The sequence below is a fragment of the Notamacropus eugenii genome, chromosome 4, assembly GCF_028372415.1.
Source record: "Notamacropus eugenii isolate mMacEug1 chromosome 4, mMacEug1.pri_v2, whole genome shotgun sequence".
NCBI lineage: Eukaryota > Metazoa > Chordata > Mammalia > Diprotodontia > Macropodidae > Notamacropus > Notamacropus eugenii.
Window position 1 is genome coordinate 208,934,661 of NC_092875.1, and position 19,750 is coordinate 208,954,410.

Sequence of the window (19,750 nt, forward strand, 5' to 3'; positions counted from 1 at the left end):
CTCCTATTCATTTTAATTCTTCCATGCAACATGACTAAGGTAAAAATATATTTAATAAGAACATATGTGCAGAACCCATATAAGACTGCACACTGTCTCAGGGAGGGACGGGGAGAAAAATCTAAGATTTATGGAAGTGACTGTAGAAAACTGAAAACAAATAGATTAATTTTAAAAAAAATATAAATAAAATGAGATGGCATTTGTAAATAGCAAAAAAAAAAAAAAAAAAGGTTGAATTAGATGTCTTCTAAGGTCTCTCCTAGAGGTAGATCTATGATCTCACTGGTAAGGCTATCACATGGAAGAAGGAGAACATTTGGTCTACTGGGCCCCACAGGGTTATGTTAGCTTCTCCACTAGGAGGATATTTCAGAAACAGATTTAGCCTTCACATAAGGAAAAGCTTCCTAACAAACAAATGTCCCAAAATGGAATATGCTACCTTGGGAGGGAATGGGTCCTACACTTCACTGGAGGTCTTCAAGTAGAAACTGGATGATCTCTTGTTTAGAATGTTGTAAAAGAGGTTCCACAGGTTCAGGCTCAGTTTGGTTGAGGAAGCTTCTTAAGTTTCTTCTTTTCTCTAAGAATTCACTACAAATTTCTATTCTAAAATCAATAATCCAATGCTCTTTTGCCTATATCCAAATTTTTCACAGTTGCCAATGTTTATCTAATGTTTGAAATAATTGTCAAGACACTGACTATAGGAAGATACCTTTAGTATCACATGAGGGAAGAATGAATTTGGGAGCAAGCGAGTAGGAAATCTAAAGGTACTTTCTAGATTATTTTATAGTTTAGAAGAATGACTATAATACATGATCTCATAGGCTATACTAGTATGTCCTACTAGTTTTCAAGGATTCCAAGCTAATAGGGTATTCATTTTCAATCAACTCTTGAAAAATCTCTCAGATGAAAGTGAGTTTTTAACTTATTTGTTAAAAAATAAAAATGCAACACTCTCCAAGAATTGCCAACAGGGAGAATGGACATTTGCTAGCTAAATTTTGATCAAAAATAACTGGTGGATAGAATTAAAAATGAGTATCATGATTTAGATTGACACAGCCAACTTATTGCATTTGGTATCTTTTCAGTGTCTATTTTAGGTGTGACAACCATTAAAATCAAATGTCAAAAAAAAAAAGACCTAACTTAAAACTGTATCTTCAAATTATCGCACCACAGAGTTAAAAAAAGTTTATCAAAAATATTGATACACATTCAATTACATTGCTTTCATTACAAATATTTTAGTAATAGTATTCTGAAGAGAACAAAAAGACTTTTCTATCCTTAATAAAATGTTAATTTTAAAATATTTCATCTTTATAAAGTACTACCTATATATAACTTTTAAATACGCATATGTTGTAAATATATATATATTTGCAAGCTCAAAAATTATTTACTCATTGTTCAAGCCTGTAATCAAAAAAACTTGAAGACTACCAAAAAGTAGCTTAAACACCCATGACTGGATTGAAGCTCTGAATAGGTACAGCTTATTTGAAAGAAACAAGATATGTAAAAGGGCATTAGAGAGACTGGGGCATTGCACTGTATACTAACAAGTTTTAAAACTTAGGAAATCTAGAACCCAGAGGTTGGTCACATGGCAGAAAGCCCTTAGATAATGATGAATAAAAAGAAAAAAAAAACTTTTGTTACTGGAGTATATACAGATATATAGTTTACCTAGATTTAATCTAAGCATTTTACAAATTAACTCATGCTATTTTTGTGAAAAAGGGATGTGAACAAAACAATAACACAATCAGATGGATTCAGAATTGAATATTGGTTGGAAGACCAGACTCACTGTTTTTATAATCAGTTTGGAAGGAAGTGACCAATGAAATGTTGCAGAGATTTGTTCAAGTCTCTTAGTACTTACCATTTTTACAAATCATTTGGATAAAGGTAGAGCTGGCATGCTTATCAAACATTCATATCAACTGACAGTATGTGCCTATTACTATTAACCAGGCATTAGGGATGCAAGTACAAAGAATGAAATGATCCTTACTCCCAATAAGCTCACATTCTAATGGAGGAAAAAAGGATATATGAAAACATAAATACCAAGTAACATACAAAGTAGTTAAATGCAAGAAAGTCTAGAAGGGAGGGAACTAGCAATTGGGGGCAATCAGGAAAGATTTCATACAAAAAAATGATACCTGAGTTATATCTCAAAGGAAGAGAGACTCTGTGAGGCAGAACAGATGAGAGAATGCATTCCAAACATGAGAGATGGCCATCCAAAGTCATGGAGATGGGAGGTAGAGTGTGATATGTGAGGAACAGAGAGAAGGCCAGTTTGGCTGAATCACATAGTACAGGAGAAAGAGTAATGTCCAATGAACTTGGAAGGATATATTGGAGTCAGATTATATAGGGCATTAAAAGCTACACAAATGAATTCATATTTTATCCCAGAGGCAATAAGATGCCAATTAGGTCAATTGAGTAGAAGAGTTACATGGTCAAATCTGCCCTTTAGAAAAATCATTTTGGCAAAAGTGTGAAAGACAGAATCATATGATGAGAAACTTGAAGCAGGGAGAACAATTAAGAAGTTGTTTCAATAATCTAAGAGATGCTAAGATCTAAAAGAAGGCCTAAACTAAAGTCATGGCTATGGAAGTGGAAAGAAGAGGTCAAAATGCAGAAATGACAAGATTTGACAAATGATTAGATATGTGGATTGAGAAAGAGTGAGGAGTCCAAGATAATGTCAAAATTACAAACCTAGGATATTGTACGGGTAGGAGGGCCTTTGACACAAATAGAGCTATTTAGAGGGAAGAAAGTCTAAAAGGAAAGAAAATGAGCTGAATTTTAGTCAGGTTATGTTTAATATATCTCTGGGACATCCTGCTTGAAATGTCCAATAAATATTTGGAATGAAGCTCAGGAGAGAGAGAAAGGCTGTTTATATTGATTTGAGAGTCATCTGCATAGAAGTAATAAACTCATGAAAGCTGATGAAGGTACCAAGAAAGCAAATGTAGAAGAGGAAAGGGCCTATGAATAGAACCTTGGGAAACACCAACAGATAAGGGGAATAATATGCATGAGCCAGCAAAGGAGACTGAGCAAATGGATAGGAGATGAACCAGGAGAGAGCTGTGTTATGAAAAACCACGAAAAAGAAAGTATCCAGGAGAGAATAGATTCATTCAAGAGTGTCAAATGCAGCAGACTGGTTAAGATTTGGGCTGAATCAAGAAAGCACTTTTAGTTGAGTGATGAAATCAGATGCCAAATTCCAAAGACTGTAGAGTAGGTAAAAGGAGTAAGTAGAGGCAGTGTAGATATTTTTTTCAAACAGTCTGGCTCAGAAAGGAAGAAGGGATATAGGGCAATAGCTTGGGGAGATGATAGAGTCTAATGAAGTTTTGCTGAGGATAGAGGAGACTAGTATATTTGAGGGAACAGAAGAGAAGAACCTTACTAGGGAAAGGTTGAAGATTGAGGAGGACAGAGAATGACTGCAGATGCAATTAAACGAAAAGATGGCAGGGGATGGGATCAAATACACATTATAGAGGGGCTGACCTAGGCTAAGGACACCTCTCCTGTGTCAGAGACTAGCAGAAAGGGTTAGGGGGAGATGGTATCCTGAGGTTTTTTTAAATAAAGAGAATGGGTGAAAATAGTAGTCATGTTGAATAGACTCAATTTTTTTGGTAATGTAAGAGGTAAGCTAGGAAGAACAGCTAACACAATAGGCAGAAAAACCAGAACCTAAATGTCTCTCAACAGGCTAAACTAAACAATTAAGCTAAAAAATAAGATGAAGTTTAATAGGAGCACATAAAGGCCGTGAACTTCAGTTCAAAAAACTGGCCTCACAAGGACAAAATTGGAGACAAAAGTTTAAGACAGCAATTTCTCTGGGAAAAGATCAGGGAATTTTAGTGGATGGCAAATTCAGGGAAACTGTGGTCTTGGGCCTCATAGCTTCCAACAGAGAAATCAAAATTCTTGTACTTTGCCCTGGTCAGATCATATCTGGAATACCATGTTTGGTTCTGGGCCCATAGTTGAAGGCTATTGATAAGCTAAAAAGCATTCAGAGGAGGGCAACCAAGATAGTAAAAGGTCTCAAGTTCATGTCACAGGAAAATTATTAGAAATAACTGGGGATGTTGAAATATAGTCTGAAGAAAAGATATGGGGGTGAGATGGCTGTCTTCAAATACTTAAAGGGTTAATATATGGAAAAGACTTGAGATTTGTTTTGTCTAGCAACTGACTGAAATTGCAGGCAAAATTAGACATGATGTCCAGAAAAAAATTATAAAAACCAGAGCTGTCCCTAAGAAGAAAGACTGCTAGTTCCACCTCCCGGGAAGCTTTAAAGTAGGGGCTAGACTTGCCAAATATATTGTAGAGGGGATTCTTCATGGTTAGACTAGATGGCCATTAAAAAAGAAAATGTAAAATGCTATAATTAATTTAATATTCTTTAGCAACTGTGTGGAATACTGGAAGGGAGAAAGACTAGAAGGGAAACCACTTAGGAAGCTACTGCAATAGTCCTACTGAGAAATGATGAGTAGATAAGATAAAGGATAGTAGAAATGATACGATGGTAGAATCAACAATACCTGGCAACAGATTGGCTATGGAGGATTAAAAAAAAATAGGAGGAAAGAAATCTCAGATTACAACACCAGGTGACCAAAAGGATGGTTATACCTACAAAGAATTCATTACAGAAGACAACTCTATACCTGCCCTTACTGGTGAGAACAATGAAATATGTAAATACTCATTCCATTATTTGACAATCACAACAGGAAGTGTTTCCTACTGTCTAATCTAAGTTAATTATGATTATTTCTTCATGGAGATAGCTTTTTCTTCTTCATTTCCAGGTCAACTGACCTATAAGAACAGCTGAATTTTGAGTGATTTGAATATACTTAAAACTTTTGGAGTAGAAAGTAAAGCTCTGGCATTTATTCATACTATTATAAATACGTAACAAGAGTGTGTGCAGAGAATAATCTTAAGAGAAATATAGCTCAAAATATCTGCCTCTTTCCTACTACACTGCCTTCTTTCCTTCTCTAATTGGTGATGCGATGGTATACAAAAATCTGAAGTTAGCCTTGAGAAAATAACCTTTATAATTCTACAGATCTGATCTGGGACTTGATAGGCCAAGGCTGGTGACATGTTGGAGCAAAGTTTTCCACATCTTTAGAAGTATCCATATTTTCAGTCAACCCAAGTCCTTGTTGGAATGCCTTGTTAGAAGACCCAGAGGATTGGTTCTTGCCTGGAAAGTGAAGACTGCAATGACAATCAACATTAATAATTACTGGGGCTCAACAAGCAAGGAAGCATTTGATTGTGTCCCAAGTATGGGATGAGGTAGACTAAATTGCTTTCATTTTTTTCAATAAGTGGTTTCCTCTTCTAGTACCTTCACAACTGATCAAGGTGAAGATATGCTGAGCATGAAATTTATAATCTCTTAATTTATTCTGAGCTCTTATATGGTGTGCTTATGTTGCTATAACCTATTCAGCACTGTATTACTGTACATTCTTACATATTTGCACATGTCTTAATACCACTACCTTCCCCCAGCAATTGACCACTGGTTCCATGAGAACAAGGACCATTCAATTCAACTGAAAGATTTATTAACTGTTTACTATGTACAAGTCCCTGGACAAACAGACAAACAACAATCCCTGTCCTCCAGGAGTTTACATTCTACTGGGAACATGAGGACAGGACACAGCACGTACACACATTAAGTAAATACAAAGTAATCTGAGAGAGATCATTAAATAACCGAGAGTATCAGAATAAGACTTCACAGAGGAGGTGGGGGCTGACCCAAATTTAGAGAAAGCATGATTAGGATAACATGAACTAACTGGAAAAAAAAACTTGAATAAAAAGATGGGGACAGAATATATTCTGGACAGGAGGAACGGCTTGTACAAATGCACAAACGTAGGAAATGGAATATAGAGTTCAGGAAAACACTACTCCTCCAATTTCACTGAAACAGAGTACATGGGAAGAAAATAACCTAAAGAAAGGAAAATAAGGTTGGAGAAAGACTTCAGGGTCTTAAAAAAACAAGCTGAGGAGTTTGTATCTGTTCTTTATTTCTCAGGTGTATGTGTGAATTTTGGTCTTCTATTAGTGATACACTGGCTTATTCAGCATCACTAAAATTATAATTGTTACAGGTTTTTACTTAACCTAACAAATTACTATCTTTGACAATACAAAGGCAGATTTGAGAGGACCCAAAATACCTGGCTCTAGTACTTCCTCCTGCTACTAAAACTAGTTACATGAAATTGGGTAAACAATTTGTGTGTGTGTTCGTCCTTCGTTGCGAAAGAAGACCATGCCATCAGAGAAATGATGACATGACTTGCACTTCACTTTGTTTTGAGGGAGGGAGGGCTGCGCAGGTCACCAGCCTCACTTCTCCTCCAGAGCCATCTGAATCCAGTGATCAGATATTCATTAGGATGACTGGAGATGACCCAAGATGAGGCAACTGGAGTTAAGTGACTTGCCCAAGGTCACACACCTAGTGAGTGTCAAGTGTCTGAGGTGAGATTTGAACTCAGGTCCTCCTGACTCCTGCACTGGTGCTTTATCCACTGCACCACCTAGCTGCCGGAATAATTTACTCTCATCCTCAATATGCACATCTGTATAATAGGGATTCTTGTCATATTCTGAAGGTCAAATGAGGTGTAGAAGCAATTTTTAAAGTGTAAACTGTTATATTTGTTATTTTGACCAAAGAAAGGATTTTATAGTTAAACATGCTAACTGTTCCTCAATGTTTATAGACATTAACCTGTAGCTTTTAGCCACAGGCAGCATATTCTATCCTCCACATAATATTGCTATCCATCATGCTAGGGGACTAAGGTGCTCTGGTTAATAAAATATTCCATTTAATGACTACTTACTATATGTATACCACACTGAACCATTATTTCTCCAAGTATTAAGACTTCAGCTTAATGCATAGGAAAACTGCGGAAAATGAGTTAATCCATGATAATTCAGTTGGGATCTAAAGATCTTGCTGTGCCTCAGAATAATTATGATAACAAAGATTCAATGTATTCATCAAGTGTGGGAAGCCCTGGTTAACAGAGCTTTTTTAGAATGTGTAACAAAGGGATAACTATATATAATGTCCAAATTGCTTTCATCTATCAAGATTGTCACGAACCAGAAAAAAACCAATCATATTTGTAGCCTTATTTGAAATCAGTCATCTCCTGCCAATGAAGTCCAGACCAAATAGTAATGAAGGCAAGTTACCTATATATTTGTCTTCTGAATACTGATAGGAGATTTGCATGAGTAATTCTAGCACAAAATCTCATACAAGATCATAGCCTTGAAAGCTAAAAGGGGCCTTATAAGAGTCATGGAGTATGACTCCTCTTTTTTTATGGATTATGTAACCAAGGCCCAAAAAGGTTGCTCAAGGCCATATAATATGGTGGCAGAGCTCAGAAATTTAGGCTTTGGTCACCTAACTTCCAATACAGCACTCTTTCCAGTGTTCCATGCCGATACATTTGCACTCTGGAATTTGAAGAATACGCACTTTTTTATGTCACACACAAACTAAAAAGTTTCCTCTATGTTTTAACTTTCATTAGTTTCTAAAATAAGAAGCAAAGTGCAGTAGAAAGACTACTTGGTTTCAAATCAGAAGACCTGGGTTTGGAGTACTGGAGGACACAGTGGATAGTGCCAGGCCTGGAGTCAGGAAGATTCATTTCCAGTTCAAATCTAGCCTCAAACACTAACTAGCTGTATGACCCTAGGCAAGTTACATAACCCTTGTTTGCCTCGGTTTCCTCACCTGTAAAATGAGCTGGACAAGAAAATGGCAAACTACTCCAGTATCTTTGCCAAGAAAACCCCAAATGGGATCATGAAGTTGAATGCAACTGAAAATGGTAAACTAACAGGAGTCCTAGCTTACCACATAGCCCACTTTCTGAAACTGAGTCTACTGAATCTAATTTAACCTTTTCTTGAAAACTCAATCATCATTAGTTATCATCATCCCAAATCAGGCTGGGCTATGAAAATGCAGTGTCTTCTCTGTATCCTCTTCTGCTTTTCCTGTCAGCAATCACTTGTAATATTGGTGTATCAGAAATGACCTTCTAGTCCAACCTCTAGGTCAGGCCTGCACAACTTGTAGCCAACACACCACTTTCAGCAGGGCCAAAGGATGTTTTCCTCTACATTTTTCACTGTCCACCTGAAATCCTTGGTGTGCTGCAAGCGGCCCAAGGGCCACAAAGGAAAGTTGTGCAGGCCTGTTCATGGTGATGAAATTTCCCTGATGTTGTACGTAACTTTGAATGCTGCCAGGTACAGAATCTGCAACACCCTAAAGTAAGCCATTTCATTTTTAAACAACTGTTAGAAAGTTTTTTATGTTGAGTAAAAATCTGTCACTTTGGTTCTGATATATATTATCTAAGAACTCAGATCACATCGTACCTATTATAACTCTACGTAAATTAAAAACTACTAAACTCTGAATGAAGGCCTGAAATCTTTTCTACAAAGAAAAGCACAAGCTTGAATGCACAGAACCTTCAAAAACTATCCCCATGATCCAGAGACCTTATTTGCTTATTCCTAAAGTCTCAACTTTGTTCAAGATTGAGATTACTAGAAATCTGGTCGCCAAATAATTGGGATGCTATCTTAATCTCAATATATTCAATTCCATGCAGTAATTATGCTTGGAGGCTTCCAGAGGCAAAAGGGAAAGGGTGGGGAAGGGGGTAGGGGGGTGTTGAGGGTAGGTAAGGAAGAAGGGGAAAAGATTAGGAGGGAAAGAAGAATGTAATGAGAAAAATTTCATTTCTGCAATGTAGGAACCTGTGACAGCCTCATGTATGCCTCTGGTCAGCGTCTCCTCCAACTACCAAAGCTCCTGGGAATAGAAGGTAAAAACAGAATTGTTCTTTCATTTCTATTTTTTGCCTTCCCCACCACCCCTTCCCCAACTAGCACCCTAAAGATCCTGCACAAAATTAAAATGAAAATATGATTTCTATCCATGAGATTCTGAGATCTTTGAGGGATGATTTTTATACTTCTTTGCATCCCCAGCACTTAGTCCAGGACCTGACACATAAGCACCACTTAATAAAATGTCTGTTCACTGAACATGACTACCTTCCTCCATTAAGGTCCTTAAATCACAGAATTAGGGATGAGAAAGTAAGTCAGAGATCATCTATATATTTTATAGATGAAGAAACTGAGGTCCAGAAAGATTAAGTGACCTGCCTAAACTCATACAGGAAAAAAGCAGCAAAACCAGGATTCAAATTCAGTGCTGACTTCAAATCAAGGGACCCTTCATCTACACCATTCTTAATCAAAGAAAAACACAAGTAGAGAGGGACTTCAGACCTCCACCTTCTATATTCCTGTCAAGTAATCACCTAGACTCCACTTATAACACTTCCAAGAAATTAACTACTCCTTGAGACATGACATATCTTTGAATGGTTGCAATTATTATTAAGAAGTTTCCATTATGTTGAATCAAAAAAAAATTCTTCTTCCCTGGAGCCAAGTAAAATAATCACAGAACATGCAGTGTGTGTAAGATGACATCATGAAGACCTGGATTCAAATATCACTCCCACACTCATGGCAGGGTAGCACTGGAGATAGAGTATTGGACTTCACATCAAGTAAACCTGAGTTCAAATCTCAACCTTGATATTTATGTGAGGCAGAGTGGCATAGGACAAAGAGCACTAGATGTAGAGTTAGATGGGTTGGAATCACACCTCAGACAATTGCCAGCTGAGTGACCCTAGGCCAAGTCACTTAGCCTTCTGAACAATAAGCAGTTCTCTAACCTGTAAAATGAGGAGGCTGGATGTAATGATCTTTTTAAAAGTTCTTTCCAGTTCTACATCCATGATCCTATAAATAATCTCTCTCTTCAACATGATGTTGTTTTACAAATTTGAAAACTGCTGTAACACTCCCCAGTCTTCCATTCTCTAATGTTTCCTTGTGTGCTTTGTTTGCACAGTGTACGATTAGCTGTGAGTTTATCTTTCCTTCCTCAAACCCAACCTTCTTCCCAGTTTCCCTGTTACTGTCAGAGACACCACCATCCTTCCAGCTTCACAACTTTGAAATCAATACCCTAGATGCCTCACATTCTCCCTCATCCCACATATCCAAAGTTTCCAAATCTTGCCCTTTCTATCTGCACATCTCTCAAACATACCTCCTTCTCTTCTACTTCAGACCACACTCTTCCCTGGGATACACAAAGGCCTCATAATCACATGATGGCCCCTTAGTATACTGCTTTGTCCTTTTCTGAACATGCTCCAACTTTTCAACGTCTTCTCTAAAACACAGTTCCCAAAAGTTAACATATCAGACACAGTCTGATGAGAACAGCATACACAACTATTACCTGAGCCTGTTCAGGCACTAAAATTGTACCAAAGCAACCTAAGAAATTAATTTGTATTGAGTTTGTAATTCATCAGACTGATAGGTCTTTTTGACATGAACTGTTTCTTAGCTGTATCTCCTCCATCCTATACTTGAAAGGCTAATTTCTTAATGTAGGTGCGAGACTTTACATTTCAGTCTTGTTATCCTGTGATAACAAGCTTGTGGAAATATTGTTGGATCCTGATTCAGGCAGTTGGCTTATTGGTGTTGCCTCTCAAATTCAAGTCATGCCAAAATTTGGTAAGCATACCACCAATGCCCTATTTTATTGACTACTTATATTATCAAACAGAATAGGGCCAAGGGCGGAACCTTTGGCACGCAATATGACCTCTACTCAGGTCAACATCACTACTCCATTAATCATCTCTCTTTAGAACCAGTCAGTTACCCAGTTCTGAACCCAAATAAGTAAAGTATCATCCAACCTACCATACAAGTACATTATGAGATTTTGCAAAATACTTTTCTAAAACAGAGAAATACCTATGAATGTGGGAAGAGTTCATGACCAAAGAAAAGATAGAGAGGTTCACTAAAGGTAAAATGTGTAATTTTGATTTCATAACATTAAAAAGATTTTACACAAATAAAACCAATGCAGCCAAAATTAGAGGAAAAGCAGCAAACTGAAGGAGGGGAAAAATTTTACAGCAAGTTTTTCTAACAAAGGTCTCACTTCTCAAATATATAATCGAGGCAGATTTATAAAAATAGAAGTGATTCCCCAATTGATAAATGGTCAAAGGATATGAACAAGCATTTTTCAGAGGAAGATAAAAGCTATCAATAATCATATAAAAAAATGCCCTAAATCATTAGTAATTAGAGAACTACAAAACATCTTTGAGCTATCACCTCATACCTCTCAGATTGGCTAAAATGACAGAAAATGACAAAAACTGGAGAGGACATGAGAAAATAAATACATTAGCACACTGCTGGTAGAGCAGTGAGCTAGTCTGACCATTCTGAAGTACAATTTGGAACAAGCCCCCAAGGGCTTTGATTTGGAACTAAAAATAAGTTATTAAATTAAAAATAAAATAGAGGATTATTCTGTCCATGATATTCCTCTAATCTATCAGAGGACAGTAAGCCTGTCAAAAAAGAAAACAAAATCAATATAAGCACAATTTGTTCTTCATGACTCCATGCTTGCAGATTCCCTTACTTAACAGTAGAGGACTTAAAAAAATAAAAAAAACAAAAACAGTGGAGGAAACTAATGCCCTGTGAAACAGTAACCTGTCCCAGGTCACAAAACTAGTCAAGAGTCAAATCTTGAATAGATTATATCTTCTGACATCCAATTCAGCAAGCTTCTATTATAGGTCTTACCACACACTCTCCTGCTCAAGAAGCTTCAATGTCTCCTTACTACCTCTAGAAAAAAATACAAACGCCTGTTTGGCATTTAAAGGCCTTCACAACCTGATATCAACTTACCTTTTCCACATACATGACATTCCATTTCCTGTCTTCATGCCTTTGCATACATACACTACCCTGCCATATCTGCCCTGATAGCCTCCCTCCTCCCCTTTAAATCTTGGAATCCCTTTAAAGCACAGCCTAAGAGTCCCCTCCAAGGGGCGCTTCCTGATTCCACAGCTGTTACTGCTCTTCGTCACCCTTCCATATTACCTTGTACATACATCTGCATTCACTTCTGTGCACACATATTATATCCCCCCAGTGAAGTGTAAGGCTTTTGTCTTTTGCTACCACAGTACTAACATACCTAGAAACTTAACGTTCATTGAACTGAACTGAGGAATTCAGTCTCTATTCCTTTGTTTGGCAGGTGGGGGAGGAGGTTTCTTTTCCCGCAATTCAGAGTGGCATAAGTGGGATGTTCGGTTTTGAGAGTTATCCTCTAAGAATTCACACTGGGGCAGATCCTCCTGGTCAGAAAGTCTTCATGTATAGGCCAAAAGAAGGCCAATGATTTTGTCATCCAAGGATCAATCTAGTGAAGTTCTCAAATGCTGCCAAAAGAATGTTTACCACCACATAACATTTTCACTCAGAAAACTCATGAAGGTCTTTGTGAAGTCATACAGATGTTTTGCTCTGAATTACTGGAGAAACCATCCACTCTAATGAAATCATGAATCCTTAAGAAAAGTATTTTATTATATTTAACATCAAGCATGGGGAGGATTGTTTATGGATTTGTTTTTGGTCTCTTCTGACTTCAGGTTAGCTTATATTCCATGGAGAAAAACAACTGTACCTCAACAACTGAAAGAAGTTGAGACCTACTTCACTTACATTCCCTTGAAAAGATAAACTACTTTCTTCCCTCCCAAAAGTAGTACAACCTTACGAGACCTCACTTTAAGTAAGTACCTAAAAAGGTCATAGCCTAAAAGGCCAAGGTCTCCCATTGCATCCTGGGCCATCTCCAGTTATTTGATGAATGTCTGGCTACTGGATCCTGATGGCTCAGAAGGAGAAAGTGAAGCTGGTGACCTTGCAAGCCCTCCCTCACGCAAAACAAAGTCAAGTGCAAGTCATGTCATCATTTCTCTGAGGTCAAGATCTTCTTCGAAAACGAAGAACAAACACAACAAACTTATGAGGCTGGGAACATGTTTTGTTTTGGTTTAACATCCTACGTACAACAATTGTATCAATGCCAGCAGAGGCTCATCAGTCCTGCATGAAGGAAGTAGGCTTGAAGAGCAGAGGACTTCACATCAATTATAAGCCAACAGGTATCTTTCTCCACTGACAGTACACTCTAAGATAGAGATGTCAAACTCGAAGACCACAAGACATCCAAGTGCTCCAAGCAAGATTAAAATATAATCAGGATTATAGCAGCACTTTTTGTGATAGCTAAAAATTGGAAACAAAGTAGACACACAACATTGGGAAATAACTAGACAAGTTGTGGTATCTGAATTTAATGGAATATTACTGATGTGTGTGATGAATACAGAGAAGTGTGGAAAGGTCTGTACAAAGTAAAGCAGAGCCAGGAAAATAGACACAGTAACTACAATAATGTAAATGAAAAGAATGACAAATCAAAAATCAAAAGTAAATGTAACAAAATTATAAAGATCAAGCAGGACTTGAATGAAAAGATATTCGAGGACATCCCCAACCCACCCCATCATGGAAGTTGGAGGCCCATGGATATTACACACTGTACATTTTCTCAAGACTTTTTTAACATAGTCATCAATTATACTGATTTTTCTTCCTCTCTAAAAAAGTGGTATTTGTCATATGAGATGACTCTCTAGAAAGGAGAGAGAAGGAATACTTGGGATAATTATGGTGATGTAAGAAAAAGAAAATCTTAATTTTTTAAATTTTAAATCTTTTAAAATATTGAGAAATGCTTAACAAAATCAATAAAAATACAACAGAAAATTGATAATGTTAATTTGTGGTTTTCTAAGTCCATATGTGACCTGTAGTTTGGCATTACTGCTCTAAGTGACTCCATTTCAACCTGGCACCAATTTCCATAGTTCCTTGACCTAAGCAAAGGAAATTGGTTATTACTCCCAGATCTGATCCTCTCAGAATTGTGCACTCATGTTTTCCCTCCTTCAACATAGAGGCTGAATCTCAGTACAAGACCCTGGCTTGGCTTGACTTCATCTTTTCCCCAAAACCCCAATCCTTCTCTGAACTTCCCTACTGTTGTTGTTGGGCCTTCCTTCTTGAAGACCAGTAACCTACATTCACAACTTCAGTATTATCCTTTACTCTTCCCTCTCCTCATTCCACACACATTCAATGTTTCCAAACCTTGACCTTTCTATCTCCACAAAATCTTACCTTTCAAATACATCATACATCCCCCTCTTCTCCACTCACAGCCACAAACCTAATTCAGGCCCTTTTCCCTGGACTACTGCAAAGCTTCCTAATTCTAACTGGCCTCCCTGCTGAAGCATGCCCTTCCCCTCTCCAAACATTTTACACACATGCCCAGATCTAAATACATCATCTCCTTCAATAAATAAAGCTCCTTATTACTCCTAGAATCAAATAGAAATTCCTTTGTTTAGCATTTAAGCTCTTTGCAAACTGGTCTCTTTCTATTTTCCCATTTTTATATACTACTCCCTAACACACATATTCTGTACTGGCCTATCTGCTGGTCCTCACACAAGGCATTTAACCTCTTCCTTCATTCCTTCTGCAATAGCTGCTGTCCCTGTCCAGAATGCTCTTCTTCCTCACTCTTACCCTTAGAATCCTCAGCTAGCTTCACAACTCATATCAAGTGCCACTGTCTGCCAATCTTTCCAAGGACTTGTTCTCCCACACCCACCTGCTACAGGCTTCTTTTCTACAGCTACTTTGTATCTTCTTTGTATGTACCTTTTACACACACTCACACTTGTAGTCATTTTTCAGTCATGTCTGATGCTTTGTGAGCCCTTTGGGGGTTTTCTTGGCGAATATACTGGAATACTTTGTCCTTTTCTAGATCATTCTACAGATGACAAAACTAAGATAAACAGGGCTAAGTGACTTACCCAGGGTCACACAGCTAGTGTCTGAGGTCAAATTTGAACTCAGGTCTTCCTGACTCCAGATCTTGCACTCTATCCTCAGTGTCACCTAGCTTACTTGCACACATGCACGTGCACACACACACACACACACACACACACACACACACACACATATATTGTACAGGTATACATATATCTATGTATAAATGCAGAGATACACATATACATGCATATTCATATGCATATATAATATATACAAATATACAAATACATGCATATATAGAATATAAGCTCCTTTAGAATAAAGGAAAATATATTAGAGTACATTCCATTAGAATATAAGAATATTAGAATATAAGCTCCTTTGAGACAGAGATTGTTTTCACCTTTTTTTTCCACTGTATCCCCAGATTTCAGTAAAGTGCTTGTTAATTGGCCAAAATCCCTTCTTCCACTGTGGACATCAAGAAGTTCCCTTCCCCTCCCCAAGTATTTGCACTGTAGTCACTGAAATAATCTCTACATAAACCAATTATAAACTCGTAAAAGAAAAATAGTGTTTAGTGGGCACCCTACTCTCCCTTGACTTCTCTTCTGTGCCCAATCCAACACTCATCAACCCACTCTAGCTCCAGTCAATCTAATGACTATAGCAGGTCCAGAAAGGGAACTAAGAAGTTAAGTCAAGAGACTAAGGAGAAAAAGTAAGAAAAGAGCTATTCGGGTCACTATAGACCCAAACCATCCCAGGCCAAAAGGTACAATAAAACAAGAGATCCTGAGTGAATCTGATGAAGGTAGAACCTCAACCTTTCTCATCAATCCCGACCCAAGTCTGATCATCCTAACTCAAAATGACCTACATAGATCTAGACTCAAAGACCACCTCGAACCAACTCAAGTTTAACTCTGATAGATCAACCCCAATTCAAACAAACCATCCTCTAATGAGACAAACAGACCAACTGTAATCCAATCTTACTCCACAACTCTGATCAGATCCAAGGACAAACCCTAACCTTGATAGTAAACAAGTGAGAAACAATTCTCCTAACAAATGATTAAGAAACTCAAACATAATAATGTGGGCACAGAAAAAAGACAACATGGTATAAAAGATACAGAAATGATATACTACCAAAAGAGCTGGATTGAAATCCAATATTAATTAATCACCTGTATTCAAGGCACATGCTAGGCAGTGGAGATATAAAGACTAAAAAAAAATAATAAGCTGTGCCCTCAAGGAGTTTACATTCTACTAGAGAAATGGAGAAGACTAAAGCTATATTAACCTGTATAACTTTAGGCAAGTCACTTAACTCCTTTGCACTTAAGTTGTCTCATCTATAAAAATAAGGAACAATGATGCTTATACAACCCCTCTCCCTCAGAGCTGTGAGGTAAAAGTTTTATAAACTGGAAAACATTTTTTTAAAGTACACTTTTAAAGTATACTTTTCTCAGCAAAGAAAAAAGAGAAGCTTGTGGAGTAGGAAGGAACTACCTTATTCTGAAATTGTCCTTTCTCCTCTAACCTCCCAAAAAGAACCAGAATAAAAATGAGAAAACCTTGGGTGAAAATTGGGTTTTCTCAATGATTGGTAGAAAACCTCTACAGTACTGACCTTTCCCCTTAAACTGTTACCATCAGAACCACTTTATCTCCTACTAAGTTCTGCTTGTGAGACTCCTTTCTCCAGGACTCAATTCCTGTGGTAGCCAAAGTCTATATTATCCATGAGGGCCTCAAGAGTTTCACCACCACCAGGCATCTATCTACTGCCTCCCATCAACAATAGTAATCATATCAGTTAAAAGACAAAAATTACTGTCAATGTTCTCAGCACTACTCCTGATAGTGGCAAGTGCTGACAAGGGTAGTAGTGTAGGAAAAATTCTAGAAATCCTGAACGTTTAGGTATCAATTGTTAGGAGCCTAAACAGAGAACATAAATTAGTGGTCAACACAGGACAGGTACTGACAGTTGCTAGGAGAGGTTAAGCTAAGACAATTAATAGACATTTCTAGGTTGGGGAGGAGGCACCCAGACATACAGAGGGAATTCTCCCTCTTATTGTCTTCTTTTCCCTCTTACTTTTTCTCTATGATGCCCAGCAGGGCATCTTCTTCCAGATCAAAAGGTATAATTTCACCTATGATCCCCTAATGTTAGCTAGGGTATGCTTCCAAAAAAAATAAAAGGAAACTATTTAGCCAGTGCACCTAAATGGAACCCTAAAATCAGCCAATTGTTAACAGTGAAAGAACAGGGTACAGGCTGTTACCCGCTCCTGGCAACAACAGGATGACCAAGCCTCTAGCCATCCTAAACCTTTCTAGTATTACTCAATCTCTGCTTCCTTCTAGTCCTCTCAATCTATATCACTTCTACTTAAAATAATTTGATCCAGAGGAAAACATCTGAACAGAGATCTTGGTGCCAACCTTGTGAAGCATCTGAAAAATTTTCCCTAAGGTACAGCTGACATGTGCACATGCAGCATTGGGGAGCAATAGCAAAGTGGATCAAAGGGACATAAGCCACTTTGACTTAAGAGACAGCTAAGGTAACTAAGAAAGTAGCAACAAAATTTATTATAAGGCTTACATGTGAGTACAAAATTCAGCCACTATAAAATAATACATTGTATTAAATCAGTACTTCTCATTGTCTTTCCCTTCTTACTTGGTCCTAGAGTTAATTAATAATTCTGCCTACCAAAACTCCCCTACCTTGAAACTGACTGAGCCTAGAAGCTAAGCTAACCTAAGAAGCTAATCTATTCCATTGATTCATCTCAGATAGCGTAACCCTACCTCCAGAAAATTGGGCAGTCGCAAACAGAAGTGAACTAGAGACCCAATACTCCAAAGTGTATATCATGACAAAAGGATGGCAAAAAAAAGAGTCTGGAAGTGGAAGTCAGCTGGAACTATATAAAACAGCAACCGCTAGAATATTCCGAGATAGCCACCAGATCTCCCAGCATGTTCACCATGCAGCTGTAACAGTTCCTGTGGTGATGTTCCTAGTCATCAGTCCTGCGGCAGTAGGTAATAACCAACCATTCACCAACATCTGTATCACTTACACAAAAAGGCCCAGGTGGTAGTGTTGACAGCGGGTGGTGTGTGCAGCTATCCAGGTAAAAAAAAAAAAAAAAAAGCAAAAAACAACAACCAGTGCTGCAGACCTCTATGTTAACTTTTAATCTCCGGGATTATACAGAATTCTTTATTCAAAGGAAAATAAGGGGTGATAAGCAGGCTCCATATTCTCTGGGGTGCAGATGCGGGGGAGTACCTGTGGATGGAGGAAGGGCATGGTGCCTCACACTAGAAAACCCCCCTCCCCAAATCGTGAGCTGACAGACACTGCAACCCAGGAGCCTGCGCCTGCACGGAGGGAACGTGTAGGTGGTTAGGGTTAGGAGGGAGGGAGAGGTAATAATCCCCATCAGACTCAACTGGATGTGAAGTGGGAGAGGAGGGTGGAAGAAGGCTCAGGAGAATGAATAAGAACTGGAAAAAAAAGCGGAGGAAGCCCGAAGGAGGAAAAAGGAAAGAGAGAAGAGCCATTGGGGGAGGAAGAGAGAAGAGATGGAGAGGAGGAGGGAGAGATGGAGAGGAAGGAGAGGGAGGGGGGAGGGGGGGATGAAAAGGGAGAGGGAGGGGGGAAGGAAGAGGGAGCGAAAGGCCCCAGCCGAGAACCTGGCGGCGAGCTGCCCCGGCCCGCGATCCCCACGCCGCCGCTGGGGCTCTGCCCAGACGCCGGACGGTCCCCGCCCCCAACCCCCCGCCCTAGCCAGATAATAACTTACCTGTTTGCTGGCTGAAGCGCTCCAGTTCTCCCCTCTGACTGACTCCTCCGGCTCACCGTCTTCCCTTCGGGGAGGAGGCGGGACTTCTTGTCCCGCAGTTGAACGACTTCCGGCGGGAGCTGGACCAGCCGATCCGGGAGGACGGGCCGGATACTCAGGCCAAGAAAGTAAAACCTGGTGCTGAGCCGGCGAAGCCGACGTGCCTGAAAGAATACCGGGTTCCACCTTCTTGTCCCAAGCCGCCGGCGGCCCAGATCACTGTCCACGATCAAGTCTTCTAGTTCCCGCCGGAAGCCACACAACTTCGGGACCGGAAGTCCCGCCCCTAAGCTAAGAGAAGACGGCGAGTCAAAGGAATCAATCAGAGGGGGAAGCGAGGAGCTAGAGAAAAGCGTGAGGCCGCGAGTTAAGGTTTTATCTGGCCGGGGCACGGCAGCCTCCGAGGGCGGGACTGAGATTGCCCGCTTCAGGCCACTTAAGAAGATCGCAGGACCGGGGCCGCTGGGCATCCGGGTCCCGGCCAGGGGCGGTTCCCCTCCTGCTTTTTCCTCCTCCTCCTCCCCCTCACCCCTGCCTCGGCTTTCCTCCTCCCGCTCTCTGCTCCCCATATCCACCTCCAGCCCTCAAAACCCCATTCCCTGCTGCCCCCGCTGCCCCTTTAGCGTGACCCCTACGGGCGACCCGTGGACGGTGCCTGAAAAACAATCAAGTCCATGGTCCGCTTGGCAGGAACGGCCCCGGTCACGGGCCGGCCCCGGCGCGCTCTCCCTCTGCTCGCTCGCTAGTTCTCTCGGGTGGGCGCGGCGGGCGCTCGCTCAGTGCTCGGGGCGGGGTGGCGGCCAAGGGCGGGTGACCCGGATGTGTTTGGCCGACGCGCCCGTGAA

At 39.5% G+C, this 19,750-nt stretch overlaps 1 protein-coding gene across 4 annotated transcripts in view; it reads right to left on the reverse strand.

Annotated features, from left to right (window-relative positions):
* Window positions 1–19,172, reverse strand: part of ZNF407 (zinc finger protein 407) — a 609,391-nt gene extending 590,219 nt beyond the window's left edge. For all 4 annotated transcript variants that reach the window (XM_072604085.1, XM_072604089.1, XM_072604090.1 and 1 more), the window contains exon 1: window positions 18,867–19,172. The gene's annotated coding sequence lies outside the window, so the exon portion shown is untranslated. The remainder of the gene's footprint in view (window positions 1–18,866) is intronic.
* Between the last annotated feature and the right edge of the window lie 578 nt (window positions 19,173–19,750).